Source organism: Oncorhynchus masou, unplaced genomic scaffold (genome assembly GCF_036934945.1).
Source record: "Oncorhynchus masou masou isolate Uvic2021 unplaced genomic scaffold, UVic_Omas_1.1 unplaced_scaffold_1234, whole genome shotgun sequence".
Classification (NCBI taxonomy): Eukaryota; Metazoa; Chordata; class Actinopteri; order Salmoniformes; family Salmonidae; genus Oncorhynchus; species Oncorhynchus masou.
Genome location: NW_027002148.1, coordinates 65631 through 81681, shown reverse-complemented (window position 1 = coordinate 81681; position 16051 = coordinate 65631). Strand labels below are relative to the sequence as shown.

Genomic DNA, 16051 nt, shown 5'->3' with positions numbered 1-16051 from the left:
TCTGTTATAATCTCCACCCGGCACAGCCAGAAGAGGACTGGCTAGCCCTCATACCTGGTTCCTCTCTAGGTGTCTTACTAGGTTTTGTCCTTTCTAGGGAGTTTTTCCTAGCCACCGTGCTTCTACACCTGCATTGCGTGCTGTTTGGGGTTTTAGGCTGGGTTTCTGTACAGTACATTGGCATCAGCTGATGTAAGAAGGGCTTTATAAATACATTTGATCTGATCTTACATAAAGGACTTCAAGTTGTAAAATAGTGAACTACTCCTTTAATGAAAGGGATGTTTCACAAAAAAAACTTTATTATAGTATTTTGTTCATTAGTACACTGCAATCACGTTTTCAAGAACTTTCAGTACAAATTAAAAAGTGTGATGATGATAATAATGATATGAAAATGACAAATGACAAATGACAATTGCCTGTAATTTGCATCATCACACTTTTTTTGCTGTGTACTGCAGTGTACCCTAATCCTGGTCCTGGGGATCCATAGAGGTGAGCTTTTTTGTTTTTGCCCCTAACACTCACACACTGGATTCAACTAAGCAACTCAAGCCTTTGAATTGAATAAGGTATGAGAGTGCGAGGGCAGAAACACACATGTACACCCCTTGGGACCAGGATTGGGGAACACGGCTGTACTGAAAGTCCTCCATCTTCAGAACTTCACTGTTGACGTGCACATTTTTGGGATTGTATACAGGGTGATGAAACCAAGGTGTACATTTGTAATTTGATTTAACTGTCCCTTAAATTACAGTTCATTTGGAGTAACATTTAGTTAGAGGTGCATTTGCTCTCAGCATGTGTTATAAATTAACATTCATTTATTTTATAAAGAAAACGGCTTTTGTCATCTCTTAAATGTTGTTTACCTTTGCACTTTAGTTTACACCACTGAGAAGGCGGCGGCAGCAGTAGTAGCATCTACCGCCTTCTTGTGGCATGGGATAGGGCCATCCCAAGGACCCGGAATGCACGGAAGGTTGCACTGTGGTAGTGGGGAACAGGAAGTTCCCGGCACCATTCTTCAGAATAAAAAAAAGCGCCAGAACTGTGCAGTCAAGAAGATAACCTTTGTGTCCGTTTCAATTTACTACTACAGGTATGTAATAGCGCGTTTAAACTTTACAATGTCGAAAGAACATGTCATTCCATGCTAGGTAACAAATCCGTTAAGGTATTATAAACCTTTACACGTTTGGTAAAGGTTTGATGTGTAATTTCTGTGTCAACCGAGTGAAGAACGTGGTAAACTATTTTTCAAGTCACATAGTTAGAGACTTTGGGTTTGTCTGAGCGGATGTACATATTTTTGTCAAGGTAATGTCATAAAGAATCAATTTCTTTGAGATTTCTTTGTAGCATGTTAATTTTACACAAAACCAATGAAGAGCTGGTAAAATGGCGGCGCCCCCTCGGTCTGTTACTGTAGTGTGAACGGGAAAAACAATTGTTTTTTGATTGAAATAATACTACGATGACGCAAACAGTAACCTTGCAATGTACTACATGGTTTTTTTTTCATTTTATGTGAATTTAGGGAATCTACTATAAAGTGCCCTTACGTTGTTCTTTGTGTCTAATGTGAATGAGTTCATGTTTTCAAATCACAATTTATTTGTCACAAGCGCCAAATACAACATGTATAGACCTTAAAGTGAAATGCTTACTACAAGCCCTTAACCAACAGTGCAGTTTTAAGAAAATACCTTAAAGTAAGAGAAGGATAATTAAAGAGCAGCACTAAATAACAAGAGCGGGTAATATACAGGGGGAACCTGTACAGAGTCAATGTGCGGGGGGCACCGGTGTCGAGATAATTATGTATTTGTAGGTAGAGTTATTAAAGTGGTTATGCATAGATACAAGTCGTAGCACCGGTGGGGGGGGGTGGGGGGGGGGGTGCAAATAGTCTGGGTAGCAATTTGATTAGCTGTTCAGGAGTCTTATGGCTTGGGGGTAGAAGCTGTTTAGAAGCCCCTTGGACCGAGACTTGGCACTCTGGTACCGTTTGCCATCAGGTAGCAGAGAGAACAGTCTATGACTGGGGTGGCTGGAGTCTTGGACAATTTTAGGGCCTTCCTCCGACACCACCTGGTATAGAGGTCCTGGATGGCAGGAAGCTTGGCCCTGGTGATGTACTGGGACGTACATAGTAGTAGAGGTCGACCGATTAATTGGAATGGCCGATTTCAAGTTTTCATAATGATCGGAAATCTGTATTTTTGGGTGCCGATTTCAATTTTAATATGATTTATTTTGTATTTTTACACCTTTATTTAATCTTTAAGATTTTCACATTGTCAGCTCGGGGGATCCAATCTTGCAACCTCACAGTTAATGAGTCCAACGCAATAACGACCTACCTCTCTCTCGTTGCACACAAGGAGACTGATTGCCTGTTACGCAAATGCAGTAAACCAAAGTAAGTTGCTAGCTAGCATTAAACTTATCATAAAAAAAACAATCAATCATAATCACTAGTTAACTACACATGGTTGATGATATTACTAGATATTATCTAGCATGTCCTGTGTTGCATATAATCTGACTGAGCAGACAAGCATACAAGTATCTAAGTATTTGATTGAGCGGTGGTAGGCAGAAGCAGGCACGTAAACATTCATTCAAACAGCACTTATGTGCTTTTTGCCAGCAGCTCTTCGTTGTGCGTCAAAGCATTGCGCTGTTTATGACTTCAAGCCTATCAACTCCCGAGATGAGGCTGGTGTTACCGAAGTGAAATGTCTGGCTAGTTAGCGCGCGCTAATAGCGTTTCAAACTTCACTCGCTCTGAGCCTTGGGATGGTTGTTTCCCTTGCTCTGCATGGGCAACGCTGCTTCGATGTGGTGGCTGTTGTTGCTGGTTCGAGCCCAGGGAGGAGCGAGGAGAGGGACGGAAGCTATACTGTTACACTGGCAATACTAAAGTGCCTATAAGAACGTCCAATAGTCAAAGGTTAATGCAATATAAATGGTATAGAGGGAAATAGTCCTATAATAACTACAACCTAAAACTTCTTACCTGGGAATATTGAAGACTCATGTTAAAAGGAACCACCAGCTTTCATATGTTCTCATGTTCTGAGCAAGGAACTGAAACGTTAGCTTTCTTACATAGCACATATTGCACTTTTGCATTCTTCTCCAACACGTTGTTTTTGCAATATTTAAACCAAATTGAACATGTTTCGTTATCTACTTGAGGCTAAATTGATTTTATTGATGTATTATATTAAGTTAAAATAAGTGTTAATTCAGTATTGTTGTAATTGTCATTATTATAAATACATTTTTTTTTAAAAATCGGACGATTAATCGGTATCGGCTTTTTGGGTCCTCCAATAATCGGTATTGGTATCGGTGTTGAAAAATCATAATCGGTCGACCTCTACTCTGTAGTGTCTTGCAGTTGTCAAAGGCCAAGCAGTTGTCAAAGGCCAAGCAGTTGTCAAAGGCCAAGCAGTTGTCAAAGGCCAAGCAGTTGTGCAACCAGTTTAGTCCCATGCTCTCGATGGTGCAGCTGATTAATTTTTTGAGGATCTGAGGACCCATGCCAAATCTTTTCAGTCTCCTGAGGTTTTGTTGTGTCCTCTTCACGACTGTCTTGGTGTGCTTGGACCATGTTAGTTTGTTGGTGATGTGGACTCCAAGAAACTTGAAGCTCTCAACCTGCTCCACTACAGCCCCATCAAAGAGCACACTCCCATTCTCAGTCTTCCTTTTCCTGTAGTCCACAATCATCTCCTTTTGTCTTGATCACGTTGCGGGAGAGGTTGTTGTCCTTGCACCACACAGTCAGGTCTCTGATCTCTTCCCTATAAGCTTTCTCATCATTGTCGGTGATTAGGCCCACCACTGTTGTGTCATCAACAAACTTAATGGTGGTATTGGAGTCGTGCCTGTCCGTACAGTCATGAGTGAACAGGGAGTAGAGGAGGGGACTGAGTACACACCCCTGAGGGGCTCCCGCATTGAGGATCAGTATGGTGGATGTGTTGTTACCTACCCTTGCCACCTGGGGGTGGCCTGTCAGGAAGTCCAGGATCCATTTGCAGATGGCGGTGTTTAGTCCCAGGGTCCTTAGCTTAGTGATGCGCACTATGGTGTTGAACGCTGAGCTATAGTCAATGAATAGCATTCTCAAGTAGGTGTTCTTTTTGTCCAGGTGAGAAAGGGCAGTGTGGAGTGGAATAGAGATTGCATCATCTGTTGGTGCAGTATATAAATTGGAGTGGGTCTAGGGTTTCTGGGATAATGCTGTTGTGAGCCATGACCAGCCTTTCGAAGCATTTCACTGCTACAGTTCGTGAGTGCTACGGGTCGGTAGTCATTTAGGCAGATTGGCTTGGTGTTCTTGGGCACAGGGACCATGGTGGTCTGCTTGAAACATGTTGGTATTACAGACTCAGACAGGGAGAGGTTGAACATGTCAGTGAAGACACTTGCCAGTTGGTCAGCGCATGCTTGGAGTACACGTTCTGGTAATCCGTCTGGCCCAGCGGCCTTGTGAATGTTGACCTGTTTAAAGGTCTTACTCACATCAGCTGCGGAGAGCATGATCACACAGTCGTCTGGAACAGCTGATGCTCTCATGCATGTTTCAGTGTTCCTTGCCTCAACGCGAGCATAGAAGTTATTTAGCTCGTCTGGTAGGCTCGTGTTACTGGGCAGCTCTCGGCTGTGCTTCCCTTTGTAGTCTGTAATAGTTTGCAAACCCTGCCACATCCGACGAGCGTTGGAGCCGGTGTAGTACGATTCGATCTTTGTCCTGATGTTAGTCCTGTATTTGTTGCCAATGCTTAGCTACCTGATCTACTGAAATGAGATCTGTGCTTGATTTGGACAGGAGCTCACCGGAGCAGAGTACTTACATTTCTACTGCTTGAGATCATGTTCCTCTTATAGAATATTAGCTTAACAGTATTGTGTAGTTCCTGCCCCTAAATATAAACAGTACAGGCACCCAAAATGAGCACAGGCACCTATTTCAGTCCAAGTCAAGCACTGAATTAGATAATTGAACAAGAAATATAATATATGTTTAGGGAATAAAGTGCCTGAACTGTCAAGACTAACTTCTGTGTCTTTTTTTTCTTTATTACTACTTGCCGACTCTGATTAAGTCTGAGGCCGGTAACATCAACAGTGAGGACAAACCCAGCCTGCCTCTCTCCTTCCACACTGAGTCCAAACCTATAGTCACTGGGTGCTGATTGTGAGAGTGGAGCCCAGTTTGCTCTGCAGGATCCAGAGATGGCATCAGTGAAGCTGGAAGACTGCAGTCAAACACTGGAGCTGAATGTCAACATGAAAGATGAAGAAGAGGAGGAGAAGATTGGGAAATCTGTTTCTCATGGTAAGAGCAGGTTCTATCTAACGAAGTTTGTTATTCGTTCCAACTTCCCACTGTGCATGAAAAGTTGGTGTAGAACTGTTTCATTAACTGTTTCAATGAGAAAGTAGATGTTGTTTCATGCTACGGAGGCTTGTATGGTTTGACACCAGTTTTGTCAGCATTTTTTATTTTTTTTAACCTTTATTTAACTAGGCAATTCAGTTAAGAACAAATTCTTATTTTCAATGACGGCCTAGGAAAAGTGGGTTAACTGCCTGTTCAGGGGCAGAACGACAGATTTGTACCTTGTCAGCTCAGGGGTTTGAACTTGCAACCTTCCGGTTACTAGTCCAACGCTCTAACCACTAGGCTACCCTGCCGTCACTGGGCTATCTGTATTTTATTTATTTATTTATTTCACCTTTATTTAACCAGGTAGGCCAGTTGAGAACAAGTTCTCATTTACAACTGCGACCTGGCCAAGATAAAGCAAAGCAGTGCGACACAAACAACAACAACACAGTTACACATGGCATAAACAAACGTATAGTCAATAACACAATAGAAAAGTCTATATACACTATGTGCAAATGAGGTAAGGCAATAAATAGGCCGTAGCGGGGAAGTAATTACAATTTAGCAATTAAACACTGGAGTGATAGATGAGCAGAAGATGAATGTGCAAGTAGAGATACTGGGGTGCAAAGGAGCAAAACAATGAATAACAGTTTGTGGATGATGTACTTGGCTGGTGAGCTGCTCTGACAGCTGATGCTTAAAGTTAGTGAGGGAGATATGTCTCCCAAAGTGGATGGCACTGTGATAGACTGCCTCCAATCTGTTGAGTAGAGTGTTGGAGGCTATTTTGTAAATGACATCGCCGAAGTCAAGGATCAATATATATATAGGCTATCAATAGGATAGTCAGTTTTACGAGGGTATGTTTGGCAGCATGAGTGAAGGATGCTTTGTTGCGAAATAGGAAGCCGATTCTAGATTTAATTTTGGAATGGAGATGTTTAATGTGAGTCTGGAAGGAGAGTTTACAGTCTAGCCAGACACCTAGGTATTTGTAATTGTCCATATATTCTAAGTCAGAACCGTCCAGAGTAGTGATGCTGGATGGGCAGCCAGGTGCAGGCAGCGATCGGTTGAAGAGCATGCAGTTAGTTTTACTTGCATTTAAGAGCAGTTGGAGGCCACGGAAGGAGAGTTGTATGGCATTGAAGCTCGTCTGGAGGTTAGTTAACACAGTGTCCAAAGAAGGGCCAGAGGTATACAGAATGGTGTTGTCTGCATAGAGGTGGATCAGAGAATCACCAGCAGCAAGAGCGACATCATTGATTAATACAGAGAAAAGAGTCGTCCCAAGAATTGAACCCAGTGGCACCCCCCCTCAGCGGGGCTGAGTTGCACCCATGACCAGCTCGGAAACCAGATTGCATAGTGGAGAAGGTACGGTGGGAATCGAAATGGTCGGTGATCTGTTTGTTAACTTGGCTTTCAAAGAACTTAGAAAGGCAGGGTAGGATAGATATAGGGCTGTAACAGTTTGGGTCTAGAGTGTCTCCCCCTTTGAAGAAGGGGATGACTGCGTCAGCTTTCCAATCTTTGGGGATCTCAGACGATATGAAAGAGGTTGAACCGGCTAGTAATAGAGGTTGCAACAATTGCTGTGGATAATTTTAGAAAGAAAGGGTCTAGATTGTCTAGCCCAGCTGAATTGTAGGGGTCCAGATTTTGCACCTCTTTCAGAACATCAGCTATCTGGATTTGCGTGAAGGAGAAATGGGGGAGGCTTGGGAAAGTTGCTGTGGGGGGTGCAGGGTTGTTGACCGGGGTAGGGGTTGCCAAGTGGTAGCAGATTTAAAGAAGTGAAGTAGACAAACTGCTTGTGTTTTTAAAAGTTCTATGAGTGAGGGAAAAGCAGCCAACAAGTGCTCAGCATATGTGGGAACTCCTTCAAGACTGTTTTATTCCCCTTTTGTATTGTACAGCCTACTGACATGAATACATACACTACCAACCTACTGATATGAATACATACACTACCAGACTACTGATATGAATACATACACTACCAGACTACTGATATGAATACATACACTACCAGACTACTGATATGAATACATACACTACCAGACTACTGATATGAATACATACACTACCAGCCTACTGATATGAATACATACACTACCAGACTACTGATATGAATACATACACTACCAGACTACTGATATGAATACATACACTACCAGCCTACTGATATGAATACATACACTACCAGACTACTGATATGAATAAATACACTACCGTTCAAAGGTTTGTGGTCACTTAGAAATGTCCTTGTTTTGAAAGAAAAGCACTTTTTTGTCCAATAAAATATACAATTGATCAGAAACACAGTGTAGACATTGTTAATGATGCAAATGACTATTGTGGCTGGAAACTGCTTACATTTTTTAAAGTTATTTTTAATTTTTATATTGAATATCTACATAGGTGTACAGAGGCCCATAATCATCACTCTTGTGTTCCAATGTAATGTTGTGTTAGCTAATCTAAGTGTATCATTTAAAAAAAGTGTTTTGTAATGATCAATTAGCCTTTTTAAAATGATAAACTTGGATTAGCTAACATAATGTTTTTCTTTCAAAACAAGGACATTTTATAAGTGATAGAGTGCCAAGACTGTTCAAATCAAATTTTATTTATCACATACACATGGTTAGCAGATGTTAATGGGAGTGTAGCGAAATGCTTGTGCTTCTAGTTCCGACAATGCAGTAATAACCAACAAGTAATCTAACTAACAATTCCAAAACTACTGTCTTACACTTGTGTGTGTTATAAGGGGATAAAGAATATGTACATGAAGATATATGAATGAGTGATGGTACAGAGCAGCATAGGCAAGATACAGTAGATGGTATCGAGTACAGTATATACGTGAGATGAGTATGTAAACAAAGTGGCATAGTTAAAGTGGCTAGTGATACATGTATTACATAAAGATGCAGTAGATGATAGAGTACAGTATATACGTATACTCTACATTATTCATCTCATATGTATGTAAACATTATATTAGGTAGCGTTTAAAGTGGCTAGTGATATATTTTACATAATTACCCATCAATTCCCATTATTAAAGTGGCTGAAGTTGAGTCAGTGTGTTGGCAGCAGCCACTCAATGTTAGTGGTGGCTGTAACAGCCTGATGGCCTTGAGATAGAAGCTGTTTTTCAGTCTCTTGGTACCAGCTTTGATGCACCTGTTCTGACCTCGCCTTCTGGATGATAGCGGGGTGAACAGGCAGTGGCTCGGGTGGTTGTTGTCCTTGATGATCTTTATGGCCTTCCTGTAACATCGGGTGGTGTAGGTGTCCTGGAGGGCAGGTAGTTTGCCCCTGGTGATGCGTTGTGCAGACCTCACTACCCTCTGGAGAGCCTTACGGTTGTGGGCGGAGCAGTTACCGTACCAGGCGGTGATACAGCCCGCAGGATGCTCTCGATTGTGCATCTGTAGAAGTTTGTGAGTGCTTTTGGTGACAAGCTGAATTTCTTCAGCCTCCTGAGGTTGAAGAGGCGCTGCTGCGCCTTCTTCACAATGCTGTCTGTGTGGGTGGACCAATTCAGTTTGTCTGTGATGTGTATGCCGAGGAACTTAAAACTTACTACCTTCTCCACTACTGTTCCATCTGTGGATAGGGGGGTATTCCCTCTGCTGTTTCCTGAAGTCCACAATCATCTCCTTAGTTTTGTTGACGTTGAGTGTGAGGTTATATTCCTGACCCAACACTCCGAGGGCCCTCACCTCCTCCCTGTAGGCCGTCTCGTCGTTGTTGGTAATCAAGCCTACCACTGTTGTGTCGTCCGCAAACTTGATGATTTAGTTGGAGGCGTGCGTGGCCACGCAGTCGTGGGTGAACAGGGAGTACAGGAGAGGGCTCAGAACGCACCCTTGTGGGGCCCCAGTGTTGAGGATCAGCGGGGTGGAGATGTTGTTGCTTACCCTCACCACCTGGGGGCGGCCCGTCAGGAAGTCCAGTACCCAGTTGCACGGGGCTGGGCCAAGACCCAGGGTCTCGAGCTTGATGACGAGCTTGGAGGGTACTATGGTGTTAAATGCCGAGCTGTAGTCGATGAACAGCATTCTCACATAGGTATTCCTCTTGTCCAGATGGGTTAGGGCAGTGTGGTTGAGATTGCATCGTCTGTGGACCTATTTGGGCGGAAAGCAAATTGGAGTGGGTCTCGGGTGTCAGGTAGGGTGGAGGTGATATGGTCCTTGACTCATCTCTCAAAGCACTTCATGATGACGGAAGTGAGTGCTACGGGGCGGTAGTCGTTTAGCTCAGTTACCTTAGCTTTCTTGGAACAACAGGAACAATGGTGGCCCTCTTGAAGCATGTGGAAACAGCAGACTGGGATAGGGATTGATTGAATATGTCCGTAAACACACCAGCCAGCTGGTCTGCGCATGCTCTGAGGGCGCGGCCGGGGATGCCGTCTGGGCCTGCAGCCTTGCGAGGGTTAACACGTTTAAATGTTTTACTCACCTCAGCTGCAGTGAAGGAGAGTCCGCATGTTTTCGTTGCAGGCCATGTCAGTGGCACTGTATTGTCCTCAAAGCGGGCAAAAAAGTTATTTAGTCTGCCTGGGAGCAAGACATCCTGGTCCGTGACTGGGCTGGTTTTCTTTTTTTAATCCGTGATTGACTGTAGACCCTGCCACATACCTCTTGTGTCTGAGCCGTTGAATTGAGATTCTACTTTGTCTCTATACTGACGCTTAGCTAGTTTGATTGCCTTGCGGAGGGAATAGCTGCACTGTTTGTATTCGGTCATGTTTCCGGTCACCTTGCCCTGTTTAAAAGCAGTGGTTCGCGCTTTCAGTTTCACGCGAAGGCTGCCATCAATCCACGGTTTCTGGTTTGGGAATGTTTTAATCATTGCTATAGGCACGACATCTTCAATGCACATTCTAATGGACTCGCACACCGAATCAGCGTAATCGTCAATGTTGTTGTCTGAGGCAATACGAAACGTATCCCAGTCCACTTGTGGTGTGGAATCAGATTGGTCTGACCAGCGTTGGACAGACCTCCGCGTGGGAGCTTCTTGTTTTAGTTTCTGTCTGTAGGCAGGGATCAACAAAATGGAGTCGTGGTCAGCTTTTCCGAAAGGAGGGCGGGGCAGGGCCTTATATGTGTCGCTGAAGTTAGAATAGCAATGATCCAAGGTTTTGCCAGCCCTGGTTGCGCAATCGATATGCTGATACAATTTAGGGAGTCTTGTTTTCAGATTAGCCTTGTTAAAATCCCCAGCTACAATGAATGCAGCCTCAGGATGTATGGATTCCAGTTTGCAAAGAGTCAAATAAAGTTCGTTCAGAGCCATCGATGTGTCTGCTTGGGGGGGAATATATACGGCTGTGATTATAATCAAAGAGAATTATCTTGGTAGATAATGCGGTCGACATTTGATTGCGAGGAATTCTAAATCAGGTGAACAGAAGGATTTGAGTTCCTGTATGTTTTTGTGATCACACCACGTCTCGTCAGCCATAAGGCATACGCCCCCGCCCCTCTTCTTACCAGAAAGATGTTTGTTTCTGTCAGCGCAATGCGTGGAGAAACCAGCTGGCTGCACCGACTCCGATAGCGTCTCTCCAGTGAGCCATGTTTCCGTGAAGCAAAGAATGTTACAGTCTCTGATGTCCCTCTGGAATGCTACCCTTGCTCGTATTTCATCAACCTTGTTGTCAAGAGACTGGACATTGGCGAGAAGAATGCTAGGGAGTGGTGCACGATGTGCCCGTCTCCGGAGTCTGACCAGAAGACCGCCTCGTTTCCCTCTTTTACGAAGTCGTTTTTTTGGGTCGCCGGCTGGGATCCATTCCGTTGTCCTGGGTGAAAGGCAGAAAACAGGATCCGCTTCGCGAAAGTCATATTCTTGGTCGTACTGATGGTGAGTTGACGCTGCTCTTATATTCAGTAGTTCTTCTCGACTATATGTAATGAAACCAAAGATGACCTGGGGTAAGAAATAAGAAATAACACGTAAAAAAACAAACTGCATAGTTTCCTAGGAACGCGAAGCGAGGCGGCCATCTCTGTCGGCGCCGGAAGTTGAATGGAAAAGCATTCCTGGTGAAGCTGGTTGAGAGAGTGCCAAGACTGTGCCAAGCTGTCAAGGCAAGGGGTGAATACTTGAACAATCTAAAATACAAGCTATTTTGATTTAACACTTTTTTGGGGGTGGGGTTACTACATGATTCCAAATGTGTAATACCATGGTTTTGATGTTTCACTATTATGTAGAAAATAGTAAAATTGAAGAAAAACCATTGAATGAGTAGGTGTGTCCACACTTTTGACTGGTACTGTATATTACACCAACTGACTGGTTCTTCTGATGTTCACACAGGAGATCATGTTGAGACATTCTCTACATCCAGAGAGCAACAGCAGGAAGATCATGGAGCTAAGAGGTCACACCACTGCCCACATTGTAAGGAGATTTTCCCAGTTCTATCAAAGCTAAAAATACATCTAAAAATACACACAGGAGAGAATCTGTATTCCTGCACTGACTGTGGGAAGAGATCCACAACATCAGCTCGGCTAAAAGTTCATCAGAGAACACACACAGGAGAGAAGCCTTACTCCTGCTCTGATTGTGGAAAGAATTTCTCTCGACTGAGCAACTTTAAAACACATGAACGTATACATAGAGGAGAGAAGCCTTTCTCCTGCTCTGACTGTGGAAAATGCTTCAGAACATCACCTGAGCTAAAAGTTCACCAGAGATCACACACAGGAGAGAAGCCTTACTCCTGTTCTGATTGTGGAAAGAATTTCTCTCATTCGAGCCACTTAAAAAGTCACCAAGGTATACATAAAGGAGAGAAGCCTTACTCCTGCTCTGATTGTGGAAAGAATTTCTCTCAATCGAGCCACCTAAAACAACATGAACGTATACACACAGGAGAGAAGCCTTACTCCTGCTCTGACTGTGGGGCGAGTTTCTCTCAATCAAGCCACCTAAAACAACATGAACGTATACACACAGGAGAGAAGCCTTTCTCCTGCTCTGACTGTGGAACATGCTTCAGAACATCACCTGACCTAAAAGTTCACCAGAGAACACACACAGGAGAGAAGCCTTACTCCTGCTCTGATTGTGGAAAGAATTTCTCTCATTCGAGCCACTTAAAAAGTCACCAGAGAACACACACAGGAGAGAAGCCTTACTCCTGCTCTGATTGTGGAAAGAATTTCTCTCGTTCGAGCCACTTAAAAAGTCACCAGAGAACACACACAGGAGAGAAGCCTTACTCCTGCTCTGATTGTGGAAAGAATTTCTCTCGTTCGGGCCACTTAAAAAGTCACCAAGGTATACATAAAGGAGAGAAGCCTTACTCCTGCTCTGACTGTGGAAAATGCTTCACGTATTTAAATGTTCTAAAAGTTCACCAGAGAACACACACAGGAGAGAAGCCTTACTTCTGCTCTGACTGTAGTGCGAGTTTCTCTCACCCGAGCCACCTAAAACAACATGAACGTGTACACACAGGAGAAAAGCCTTACTCTTGCTCTGATTGTGGAAAATGCTTCTCAACAGCCACTATTCTAAAAGGTCACCGGAGAACACACACTGGAGAAAAGCCTTACTTCTGCTCTGACTGTAGCGCAAGTTTCTCTCAACGGAGCCACCTAAAACAACATGAACGTGTACACACAGGAGAGAAGCCTTTCTCCTGCTCTGACTGTGGAAAATGCTTCAGAACATCACCTGAGCTAAAACTTCACCAGAGAACACACACAGGAGAGAAGCCTTACTCCTGCTCTGATTGTGGAAAGAATTTCTCTCATTCGAGCCACTTAAAACGTCACCAGAGAACACACACAGGAGAGAAACCTTACTCCTGCTCTGACTGTGGGGCGAGTTTCTCTCAATCAAGCCACCTAAAACAACATGAACGTATACACACAGGAGAGAAGCCTTTCTCCTGCTCTGACTGTGGAAAATACTTCATGTATTTAAATGTTCTAAAAGTTCACCAGAGAACACACACAGAAGAGAAGCCTTACTTCTGCTCTGACTGTAGCGCGAGTTTCTCTCAACGGAGCCACCTAAAACAACATGAACGTGTACACACAGGAGAAAAGCCTTACTCTTGCTCTGATTGTGGAAAATGCTTCTCAACAGCCACTATTCTAAAACGTCACCGGAGAACACACACTGGAGAAAAGCCTTACTTCTGCTCTGACTGTAGCGCAAGTTTCTCTCAACGGAGCCACCTAAAACAACATGAACGTGTACACACAGGAGAGAAGCCTTACGCTGGCTCTGACTGTGGGGCTAATTTCTCCCAATCGAACCACTTAAAAAGTCACCAAGGTATACATAGAGGAGAGAATCCTTAGTCCTGCTCTGACTGTAAGAAGAGTTTCTCTGAAATGGGCCAGTTAAAAAGACACCAAGGTACACATCATGGAGAGTAGCCTTACTCTTGCTCTGACTGTGGAAAATGATTTAAATCATCAGCTGAGCTAAACGGTCATCAGAGATCACACACAGGAGAGAAGCCTTTCTTCTGCTCTTACTGTGGCAACAGCTTCTCCCGATTGGGCAATGTAAAAACACACCAACGGCTACACACTTGAAAGAAGCCTTATCAGTTCTCTCAGACCAGCTAAGATTAGTCACTTCTCTTAATTCTCATCTCATAAAATAATTGGCAACATTGAATTGGATCAAATGAAGAAAGTGTAGAACACTATTGTAATCCTATTGTTTCTCACTGTGAGAGAACAATGCAGAGGAAAGGGAGCATCATAGAATGTTAGTCTCTCTTTACTGATCAGTGTGCATCTTGTCAGTTTTTTGCTGTGTTTTTTTTTTTTTGCTTCCGTCCATAGACACATCCCAGCTCTACTGGTAGTACTGGTACTACCAGCAGTACTGCACCTGTCAACGACACAAGTTGTTCTGCTTCCATAAGCACATCCAATGCTAGCATCTGTAATTCTCCATTTGTTGTTAGCCCAGCTAGCATGGACACTGGGCTGCATCAGAATCACAACTGTCAGAGCTACTGCCGCCTCATCCGGAAAAACACCAAACCGACAGGGATGTGCCTTTCCTCAGCCACAGTGTGTTTATATCTCACAACTCGATGAAACCTTCACTCTTGCGCAGACATTTAGAAACAAAACATGCCCATTTGAAAAATAAGCCACAGGAGTTTTTTCAGCGAGAGTTGAGACGACTTTCGAGTAGTAAGACACCTATTAAAGCAACAGATACCATTAATAAGAAGGCGCTAGAATCGTCTTATATGGTGAACTTTCGAGTGGCTGGGACAGGCAAGCACCATACTATTGTGGAGGACTTAAATCTTCCTGCTTCTGCAGATATGGCTGGGGAAAATCCCAAAAAACTATACCGTTTTCACGACGCATCAGTGACATGGCAGATGTTTGGAACAATTACTGCTTCGCCTTACAAGCCAATAATTCTATGCGTTACAGCTAGATGAGTCAACAGACGTGGCGGGCCTGGCACAGCTCCTGGTATATGTCCGTTGTTTTTGGAGGGTCAATTAAGGAAGACATCCTCTTCTACAAACTACTGGAAACCAGGACAACAGGATATATTTTTAAAGTACTGGCCAGCTTTGTGACATCAAATGGACTTTGGTAGTCAGGTTTGATGAAAACCTGCTCCAGAGTGCTCAGGGCCTCACACAATGACCCTAAGCACACAGCTAAAAACTATGTTTGCAAAAAATTTGAAAAACCTGATTTTTGTTGTAATTTTGGAGTGTTGTGTGTAGATTTCAGCATTATTATAAAATGCATCAATGTAACAAAAGGTGGAAAAAGTCAAGCAGTTTGAATACTTTTTGAATGCACTGTATCAGATAACGATGATCAGTTTTCTGCATTAGTTTCGGTGGTTTATTTTTTTAAATTACCAAACATGTTTTGTTTCATGATAAACAGGCTATGAATTGACTATTGTTTATTAAATTGCCTTTTAATGCTAGATTCATTGTTTTAGTCATTGACAATTTTATTTTAATAACTGTTGAAGTTAATTGAAATGTTTGTACATTAATTTGTTCTGGGCAACATCTTGTATAAAATTGCAAATAAATTCATTAAAAATCCTACAATGTGATTTTCTGGATTTTTTTTCTCTCATTTTGTCTGTCATAGTTGAAGTGTACCTATGATGAAAATTACAGGCCTCTCATCTTTTTAGTGGGAGAACTTGCACAATTGGTGGCTGACTAAATACTTTTGTCGTCCTAAAATTCTAAATCAATGATCTAAACAATCCATGGTATGACCTTCTTAAAACAATTCCATATGTTAGCATTATATTGTAATGTAATGACCCAGTTAGTATTGGGGGATGGAACCAGAGAGGAAGCTTGTGTTACCTTTCTCACATCACTACAGTATTCATTTCAACAGAACTTTTCCACGCCCCTGTGTTAGAGCTCAATATATATACCCAAGACTATATAGAGGGTCAGACTGTTAAAATGCTTAGTTGATTATGTAAATAGTATTGTAGAACTCTGGTATTGATGGCCCATTTCAAGGTGAGTCGTTTGAAATGAATGTTCAGGGTTCAGGGTGTAAGAAAGGCACTGCTAAGATCAGAGATTTGTCTCCTGAGTACACATCA

At 43.0% G+C, this 16051-nt stretch overlaps 1 pseudogene; it reads left to right on the top strand.

Annotated features, from left to right (window-relative positions):
- Positions 1–5262: 5262 nt before the first annotated feature.
- Positions 5263–14193, top strand: LOC135530018 (zinc finger protein 271-like; annotated as a pseudogene).
- Positions 14194–16051: the final 1858 nt, after the last annotated feature.